The following is a 10,592-nucleotide window of genomic DNA, read 5'->3' as shown; positions in this document are numbered from 1 at the left end:
ACAGTGTAACCCAAATATAGCATACGATCTTAAATTAAATATAATTGTAATTGATTCATTCATCGGTTGTAGATACATTTTTAATCATGGTTACTGATGGCACAGCCTTCATGAGAATATGAAATATCGGATTTCCTCAATGATTAGATTCTAAGAAAATTAAAAAGAATGATTCCATTTAAAAAATCTTAATATACGAATGAAAAATCATATTTTTTATTTATCATATCCTTTGACGGCTTGAAATTTTCTGGTAAAAAAACTAAGTCATTATCAACATTCCCCAAATTATCATTTTTTCTAAAAGCCTACAAAAATGTCTAACGTATAATAAGTTAATTTAATTGACGACCACCAAATTCATTAAATGGTTGTATGCAAATGGTAGATTGTTTTTAATATTAATTTCTCCTTAATGGTTGTCCGGATTTCTTAAGCTCTTTATCTTGTCGTTATTCCTTAAACCAGTGCAATGATATATGTTAACGTTTTAATTGGTGTCTGGAACTCTTTATCTGGCAGTTGTTCTTGGTCCATTGCCATTTGATCTCTGGTGTAAAGATGAAAGTGTTTGAGTTTTCAGTGGTTTATCTTATCGTGGTTTCTAATGCCATTGCTACCTGTCACGATTTTCAGAGGAATTCCAGTTTATTGTTTAATGCTGAAAACGAAATCTTAAACATCGCCCACGGAAGAAGCCACCAGCAAGCTTATTACTTGTGTTTACTTTATTTGGTTTCTGAATATTTTCATACTGAAATCGTCTTAAATTAGACTGCCATAGTTAATTAATTATGTTCTTCGTTCCATTTAGAATACATATCCACACCAAAGATTTTTATTTTGATGATATTTTGAAAGGACTAGTTCTATCTTCAAGGTAATCTTTTCTTCATCTGGCGTAAAATTAATTAACTACTTAACTAATCCCTGATAGCATTTATAACAAGTAAACTTAACCTCCTGGCTTACTTCAAGGGAAAGGTTTTTTAACCGCTTGGCGAATTCATTCTCATAGTTAACTTGGATGATTTTTAAACTTACGGGTAACCGGTTTCTCTCTTCAAGTTAACTACCGGATCAACCAATATAATTATATAGGCCATTCCAATATAATTTCTTTGAATTTTTCCGTTGCGGAGTTAAAAAATGAATAACCTTTACAAAGAAAGTAAGATATTTTACACACACATCTGGAACATTCAAAGAAATCACAAAAATGGATAGGAGTCCAGATTTTCTTCGGATAAAAACATCAATATTTTAATTAGAAATTGATATTTACTGGCTTGGTATAACTGGGAGAATACCTAAGAATTTAATTTTACAATATGCAGGTTTAATCGCAAGATACATATTAATTACATCTAAATCGTACCTAAGTAGTAGTACACTAGTGAGGTAGGTTCCCCCAGTATTGATTCTCAGAGATACTCTTGGGACACACCAGGTTCAATGTATTTTTTATGTTAAAAAGAAAACAAAAAGTGGTATATTTTAAAAATAACACGTATTAAGTACTTAGAAATGAGTTTTCAATTCATAACAATTTTACAATGGAATATATACAATTTTGTGAAAACACAAAATTTATAAATATTGTTTTGGTTATACTTAGAGAATACCAAGCTCAGAATTTGTGAAAAATTAAATAATTAAAAATGCACTCAATAGATGTGAATTGCCACTTTTTCAAATTCAAAAAAGTAATTTTATTGGGTACTTGGCCAAAAAAGTTCACTTCAAACATTTAGAAGAACATTGGAGATGCTAACCAGTAGTGTTTGTCTTTTTGAATTCGACGTATCTCTGCTTCTGTAAAAGCTAAAGACATCTCAAACAGAGCAATGTAACAGTTTCTAAACCGTAGGTAGAGAATGTGTGAAAAACATCTTGCATCCAAAAATAAAATATACGAACATCAAAATATTGATGTTTAAAATTTCCCGATATCTGTTATAAAAGGGATTTGTGTTCCAATTTTGAAAGACCGTTGAGAAAGAGTTTGAGAATTATAAGACATATGTAATCATTATCTTCGCCCCACCCTAAACAAATAAAAAATTTCATACCATTAGCTAAATACAATGATTAGGCCTACGCTCTAATCGTATAAAAAACGCGATTCTATTAGGTACCTACGATTGTGACCAATAGGAATGAATCACAAGGAGTTCGAGCAAAAGATCTTGTTATCTTCGAGGCTGACTGTTTAATACTAATTTGTCGATTACACCAGGATGAACCACCGGTAAGGATATTTATAAAATTTAAGATTTGTTCAACTTTTATTTATTATTAATCTATTTATGGTATAAGGTGTTAAAATGAATGAAATCATAAGATTTTTAAACTTAAAAACATAGTTTAATTTGTTTTTTGTAAAAGAGTTGTATGGAGTATTGGTACATTCAATTATAATATAAACATGTATGCGTATTGTACATTGCGTTGACAACGATTACATCCATGTGCACTGGTAACTTGACGTGTAAAGTGCAAGGCAGACGGTGGTGAATGTTGCCAAGGGAGGCTCTACCCTAGTGTAGTATTGCTACGAGGCTAGAAGGCCCACCGCCAGAAGTGATAGGACGAACGTGTATCTGAGGGCGGAGAAGACTGCAGGAGAGTTGTTACAAGCATCCCCATCATCACAGCTCTGCAGACATCCATGGACATACCTGGAGAACAGAGGGTTAGTAGTCAATATTCACTACTAAATTGACATGTGACGTGCAAGCAGACGGTGGTGAACGTTACCAGGGGATGCTCTACTCTAGTGAAGTATTGCTACAAGATTAACCGCCAGTAGTGAAAGAACGAAGGTGTATCTGAGTTTGGAGAGGACTGCAGAGGCGTTGTCACAAGCGTCTCCATCATCACAGCTCTGCAGACATCCATAGACATACATGGGGAACAGGGAGTTAGTAATCGATATTCACTGGTAACTTGATGTGTGAAGTGCAAGGCAGACTGTAGTGAATGTTGCCAGGGAAGACTCTACTCTAGTTAAGTATTGCTACGAGGTTAGCAGACCCACCGCCAGTAGTGATAGGACGAGCGTGTATCTGAGTGCGGAGAGGACTGCAGGAGCGTTGTTACAAGCATCACCGTTATCACAGCTCTGCAGACATCCACGGACGTACCTGGATAAGAGGGGGATAGTAGTCTTAATGGATTAGCTTTTCTTAGGCATTTTATAAGTACATAAGTACATGTAGTTTGAAAGAATATCAGGATGTTCGGCATTTCTGCAGTTGTATGTAACAAAAATACTACTCTACGTTGCGGGAATTGATACTTATACTCTTTTTCTACTTACTTGTTTTCGTTTTTCTTTTTTCTTTCTTTCGTGGTAATGTTGAAGACATAAGGTTTAACATATATAAAAATTTAAACAATTCAATGTGTTGCGATGAATTTCCTAAGTAAAAATTGACAACAGAACAAGTTGCAATATCAAATCAAGCATACGAGTATACATGGTAGCAGTGGTGTATATAGAAAATATTTCGTAAGGATATGGTACACTGGGTGGTATAAGAGTTTTGAAGTACCCTCTAAAAAGGGATCCGGGAATCTTTTCCCGTAAAATTCTTGAGCTTTAGGACGTCTTAAATGTTTTAGCTTAAAACAAATTAAGGGGTGCGATTTTAACGTTTGCCTTAAAAAATTTGGGGCGGGCGGATCTCTGATCTCCCCTATCTACGCCCATGCTTGATAGTTCATAAACGGTATTCAGAAGCACAAACTATTTCACTTCGTAATCTCATTTCGTCAATTATAATGATGGAAAGTTTCCGTAATCCTGTTATCATTCGTATCATACCTCGTAAATTATAAATTTCAAACAAAGAGAATGTCATTTTGTTGAAAACGTGTGAAGAATTTTAGAATAAGTTAGCCCATAGAAATAGGAATTTGGTACATGTTTTATGCAAGCTACAGCTAGTACAAATAAATTTATTATAATTTGATTAATATACATACACTTTATTGAATGAAACTACTGTACAGTTAATTTTATATTTTAACAGTGTATACAGTCTAAGAGCTAAGAGCCCATTTGCATTGCATAAGTATACAACCAGGTTTTTTTAATTGGTGAAGAAATTTCTTTTTAAATATCAGACGTTAGCCACGCGGGTTTCGTGGGTGGGAGAATTGGGGGGGGGGGGATCAAAAGGATTAATAAGACATAAAAAATGTTCCCTGATCTTACTTTTTTTAGCTAGAAACAACTAAAAAATCAACCAGCAGACACGTTATATCACTCTCAGACAACTAGGTAAAGATACTGAAATTTTCTACTTTACAGTTCTAGCAGAAAACTCATTTAACATTAATTTATTTACATGTCTGGTTGTTTTTAAGTGTATCTAGCCAGGAAAAATAAGAATTTTCGAAATGTGTAAATGAAATCTCTCTCTGATTATATACTCCTCTAGTGTTAACAATTCAATATTGTAATTAATGTAAAACTAATAATAGAATTTCTACCCTTGTTTCCATTGAAGAATTGACAAGACTGTTTTTGAAAATCTGAAGAACTGGGTTGTCATAAATATTCCCTCTGCCTAAGTTTTATTCCTTTTGTTATGCTTACGTTATGTAATTTAACTCTAATAAAAGTGAGAAAGACGTTTACAAAACAGAGTCGTAAAGATTCGGTTGGCATGAGTGTGAAGATAATTCACGTTTGTGGAACATTATCCCTCTCTGATGTTTTATAAATTGTAAACACAGCAACATAACACATCAAAAACAAGATTCATTCATTTTGAGATTTGATCAAATTCATAGTTATTCTAGTAAAGCATTATTCTCAACTATGAAAATTTATGTTATGAAATAGATTATTTATTTTATACTCAGACCTTGATTTCTAACGTGTGAAAATATATAACATTGCACGTAGTATAATAATTATTTATAATACTATTTTATTTTGATAAAACGCAAAATTCTCTCATGAAGCTGGTAACGCTACAACTGCCTTAGTTTGGTCGCATAAAATCGCAATATATGCTTTTTCTTAAACTTAGTTATATTTCATACATTTCATTGTTATTACTTCAACAAATATTAAATTTTTTGAAATTTAAATGCTAGATTGTATAAAATACACGGTGATATAACTATTATTTACATGTTTGACAGTCGGTTTTACTGTATCACGTAAAAGAGAAAACAAAAAATTATTGTTTTAATTGTCAACCTTTTCATACTCTCCCTTATTGACCTCCTCAAAAACTAGTTGGCGACGATTATTTCCTAGCAAAAATTCCTTATCGTATTCAAGAACATTCTGTGTGTGTGCTTATGCAGTGCAAATTTGCTCTTGTCTCCTACACTAATATATCTTAGGAATATTTTCACTTTTTGCTTTCATGATTTATTAAACAATGTCACTCATTTCAGTGAAATACTGCAATTACATGTTACAAATGAGGTGATGTAAATACTGATGCCAGAATGATCTGATTCAGAACAGAAAAAAATGGTAAAGATGGGTGAATAAATCAATGGCGTTAAACTAGCGAGAAAAGAGGCAAGATTTGTGGGTTATTAGAGCACCCTTTGAAGAAATATATACACGTCAATAGGGCTAAAGTTGATCTGTCCATATACAAGGCATGGGTATGGCGTAAACAGGCTTCGCTTGAGGTTGTTTGCAAATTTCAAATTTACAGCTCATTTTCATTCTCGAGATGCCCTTCGGTTAGATAGGAAGACACACTGTCATCTCCTTTAGAAAGCAAATATCATCACCAGTTACCGTGAACAAATGTGCGTACACTTGATTTCGTTTATTTGTTTAGTAGACAACATATAAAGCAAACAGACAGTTTGTGACTATAGCCACGTCATACATAGCGGGAACAGCTGGTGGTGAGCAGCGATATGGCAACATCGCCTAAAATGTCATCGGACTACTTTCATGCAGGTTACAGTAATGTTTTATTTCCATGATACTATTGGCATAGTTTACGTTGGAATTTCTCGTTATTTTCGTCAAATTGAGGAGTTGTACCTCAACTTGATATACCTTTTTCTGCAGGATAAATCTCACGTAAAGTTCGATGTTAGCTTTGGCTCCGGAAGCCCTCACCTATCGTTGAAGTAGAAGCCGCCACAGTGAGACATCCTGATGATCTCGGTGTCCGTGGTGAGAGTTGCCGCTGTCAAGAGCACAGCCCCGCACCATGATATGGTCTCCCGTGTCGTCTGGGACAAGCAACCAGAATATAAAAATAGAGAATGGTTATTAAAAACCAGTCATTGGTAGTCTGTCTGTCTGTCTGTCCATTCGTGTGATGACCCTTGATAGAAAGGTACTATACACTTGAAACTTAAAGGTACTATAAACTTGGAACTTAAAGGTACTATAAACTTGGAACTTAAAGGTACTATGGACTTGGAAACATGGTGCTTTTTCTCTTGGTACAAATTCAAATAAAATGTGAAATAGAATTCGAACATTTCTACATTATTTGTATGTGTGTCTAGGAGCCAAGAGCCAATAGAGTGCAAATATAAGGACACAACCAAGTTATTCTAGAAATCCATAGAACAGATTTGTCTAAGCGTAAAATAGATCGTCAGACACTCTAGTTTTGGCGGAGGTCAAAATAGGAAGGTATTGATAAGCTAAGAATATTAAATGATAAACCTTTTCTCAAATTATAACTTTTCTAGTTTCATACGAGTACACTTTAAACGGGCCGCCAGACACAAAAATAAATTATAGTTATATAATATTGATTTGAAATTTATTTACATATTCTATGATTTAGTTTGAAGGGTGTCAAGTTAAGAAACACCCTAATGTGAGGAAACCCTTTTGATACTCACGTATTTCGACCTCCACCTAAGCCAGCGCGGCTTATAGTGGGTTTCATTCTTAGGTAACGTTTATCAAGCTGTGTGCTTATACGATGCAAAGTGGGTGTAGGTTCCTGGACTATACCAAGATGGAAAAGAGAAAATTGCAGAATAACACAATTTCAAATTTGTAACAAAGTACTGTCTAAAGTTTTATCATGTAACGCAGTAACATCTATGAAGAAGTTACTTTGTTGGATTAATTAGCAGGACTTTTGTTACGTTCTGCCGAATTCTTTCGATACTCTGTTCTATGGTTTTAATATAAAGTTCATAAGTTCTACAAATTCTACCTAAGTTTCACATGCACTGCAAAATATTGTGAGTGAATCAAAAATCTTGAAAATTGTTCCATGTTACCCAATAATTAATCGAAATTTGGTTATAATAAATACATAATTATTGAACTCTAAACTACAATATATGTACTACATAGTACTATACGTGTTTAATTCATGATTAGTTACTAAGCGTGTGTACCTTTTTCTTGAAAAAATATGTACAATAGCAGTCTATAATCGTTTCATTCATAAAAACTAATTAATATAAAAACTATAAAAAATAAAATGGGGAGATATATTGACCTGAAATTCAGAAGAAATACTGGGTCTTTTTCGTTTAAGGGCCAGCACCTTACAAACATACTATACCTGACTGACAGTGCATTTAATCGGTTTTTTTTTTGTGTGTTATTAGTTCGTAGGGCCAGTAGTCCAGGTACTACTTCTAGTATAAAACTCGTCTTATCTTATCAGTGATAAACACGCGCCGCTTATCTTTTGCCTGTAATGAAACATGCGTTAGTTTCTGTCTGAGTTTTATGTTCAATAAAGCGTGGTGAGTTGATCTGGGCTTGGACTTTGCAAGTTCGAGTTAATTTTTTTTCTAAAAGAGCAAGCAGCGCAAAGCGCTGTGCAGCGGGCAAAGCATCGCGTGATCTGAGTTTTGAATAGGCAAGCTAGGGTCTTTTGTGCTGGCCCTTAAACGAAAAAGACCCGAAATTACTATTGCTCAACATGTAGATTTGCTCGTTGGGGTTTGTTCCACAGCTCTGTTGATGGTAGCTGATACTAATTGTTTATATATTTGAGCTTCAAACTATAGTTATTGCTGGACTTCGAATACAAACTCATAATCTAATTTGTAACCCATTTTGATTTGTTGAAGAGTTAAAAATTAAATGTTTTAAAACATTGTAAATTGTTTTGTAATATAGTCCTACGTGCTTGAAAACATATTCAAAAAATGCCAAATAGCCTATGTATATTTTTGACAATTCTTACAATTAATTGTGTTGGAATTCAACTGTCTTCTTCCTTTTCTACATTAAAAAATCTTTTTATATGTCCGTTTAATACGTGGCACTCGTTTTTTTTTTTCAATTGGTTAATTAGATTTCATCTCATTAAATCCTCAGAAAATATTTTGAAATAATAATTTCTTTTAGCAGATTTGTTCTTAGATGTCAAAAAAATTGAATTTTATGTTTGTAGTTTTTAATTATTTTGTCCTCTCTTTAGAAATGTCTATAAAATAATAGTTGATGTTTGCAATCCAAGCACTAACTACCGAAAAACTTTTGTTATGCTCCTACCTGGTTGGCAGTTGTAAAAGTAAAAGTAAAGTAAAGTAAAGAACGTCTTATTTTGCCAGGCGAAGTTAGGGCTAAGAAGCCCTCTCTAACACTTAACCTGGGGACCAACGGCTTAAAGGTGACTTCCCGAACCACCACCAATGGCCGGGCAGGCGGGCGTACCCACTACACTGCGCCATTGGTTGTATTGTGATTGTTACCCAACAATACATATTTATATATTAATTAACATGAAAACAGTTATATCGAGTAATACATTCATATTTTATAATGTCGTACCATTGAATCCAGAGAAATTTTCAAAGACCTCAATAATATTTTTTGTCAAACAGTATTCACGAAATAAAGTATTTCAATGCAGACATAAAACAGCCTCACTATGCGGGTGTACAAGAGCTTATAATAGGCCAGTAACTGAGAAGGATTAGATCTTTGTTTCAGGACAAGTTCAAGAGAATGTCCCAGTAGATCGTCAATGCTGAGCCAGCCTACCGTACACTCCTGTCAGCTTGATGCAAGCAGTGGCGGGGAATAGACCATTGCGCCCTTTACGACCGCCCATGCAGGGGGACTCTAGGATGTCTTTCGTGTAGTTAGTTGTGGAAGGGATCATCACAAGCAGGATTGTCGAAGTTGAGAGACACGCATTTGAAACAGTCTATGGAAGCACTGACTGCGACAAAACAGAAATACATGAATAAGAATATCACAACCAAACAAAGTATTTCCAAATATTGTACACTACAATATTGGTATTGAGAATATTTAGAAATACAAGAGTAAGAATATCACAACTAAACAAAGTATTTTCAAATTATGTATACTAAAAAATAGTAATTGAGATTATTTTAGAAATACAGGAATAAAAATATCAAAACTAAACAAAGTGTATCCATTTTATACTTAGAGTATTAGTACTAAAGAATACTTTAATGGCAATGGCTTTCATTCTGCAAGTGAATTTCAAACTGTATAGTAAGTGGACACAATGGAAAGGTTTTTCACTTCCCAAATTAGGCCATCCCAAATTTTGTTAGGATGATTTAATCGGTGTTTGGATGAATTAATGTTTTGAAAGTTTTGAAGACTTGTTTTAGTTACAGCCACAGATATTTCTTGAAAAATAGGTGAATAGAAAAAAGTTTTGCTAATTACAAGAAGATCAGTTAGACAATATAACAAGTATTTGGAGTATCTTGTAATTGGGCTTACTAAATAAGAGTGATATGAAATTTGTAGGCTTTGTATATATAAAGTTTTGTTGAAGGGAGTGACATGTTTTTTGTAACTTTTAAAGTATTTAATTTTCTTAAGTAATATTTTTTAACATGTAATTTTCTTAAATTATAGTCTACTTAATATGGTATGCCACAAATCAATAAACCATGTTCCCGGTACATATTATTCTGTTATTATTTTAAGTGTCTATTCGTCGTGGAGTTTTCGGACAAAAACATTTTATATTTGATACAATTAATAATGATCACACAATTTTCCAATTTTATTTCGCTCAAGGCCTGTTGAAATCAACAAAAATCTTTCATTTGCCTGAAGATGAAATCGTTGATTTAAAAACACTTCGCACATAAATAAAAAGTAATATTATAAAATTGTGTTGATCAACATCAGATGTATCAAATTACAATTTTTCCAATTGCTCCAAGAATTTTCATAAAACCTTTTCTGTATTTTTTTAGAGAAGTTGTCTTAATAAAAGGCTAAAACTATAAAATTAAAATTGTTAACTTTAACTAATTATTGACTGCATTCACCCTATACCCCACAATAACTCCCTATAAATACACATAAATTGAGGTAATAAAATTATCACTAATTAAAATATAGAGCTAGCATTTTATTCAGCAAGATGGCGTGGGGGTTAGGCTAAAATTACCTACTGAATACAATTTTCTTTACCTTTTTAAATAAATTGAGCCAATCATAAAATTAACAAAACAGTTTCTCTTTCCACACTCCTTAATTCTATAAAAATACCTCACAACATAATTAAGCCCTCTCGCCACTCTGGATGCCCTGATTTAGAGTTCCTTAAGGATTATGCGGCAGGTCAGCAATTGTAAACACTAACTCCATTACGTAAATTGGCTGCTTA

General features: G+C 33.4%; 1 pseudogene; it reads right to left on the bottom strand.

Moving 5' to 3' along the window:
- Positions 1 to 2,388: 2,388 nt before the first annotated feature.
- LOC124373380 lies at positions 2,389 to 9,152 on the bottom strand (annotated as a pseudogene).
- Between the last annotated feature and the right edge of the window lie 1,440 nt (positions 9,153 to 10,592).

The sequence above is a fragment of the Homalodisca vitripennis genome, unplaced genomic scaffold, assembly GCF_021130785.1.
Source record: "Homalodisca vitripennis isolate AUS2020 unplaced genomic scaffold, UT_GWSS_2.1 ScUCBcl_5437;HRSCAF=12148, whole genome shotgun sequence".
NCBI classification, from domain to species: Eukaryota; Metazoa; Arthropoda; class Insecta; order Hemiptera; family Cicadellidae; genus Homalodisca; species Homalodisca vitripennis.
The sequence above is the reverse complement of the archived record's forward strand: the minus strand, read 5'-3'. Positions and strand labels throughout refer to the sequence as shown.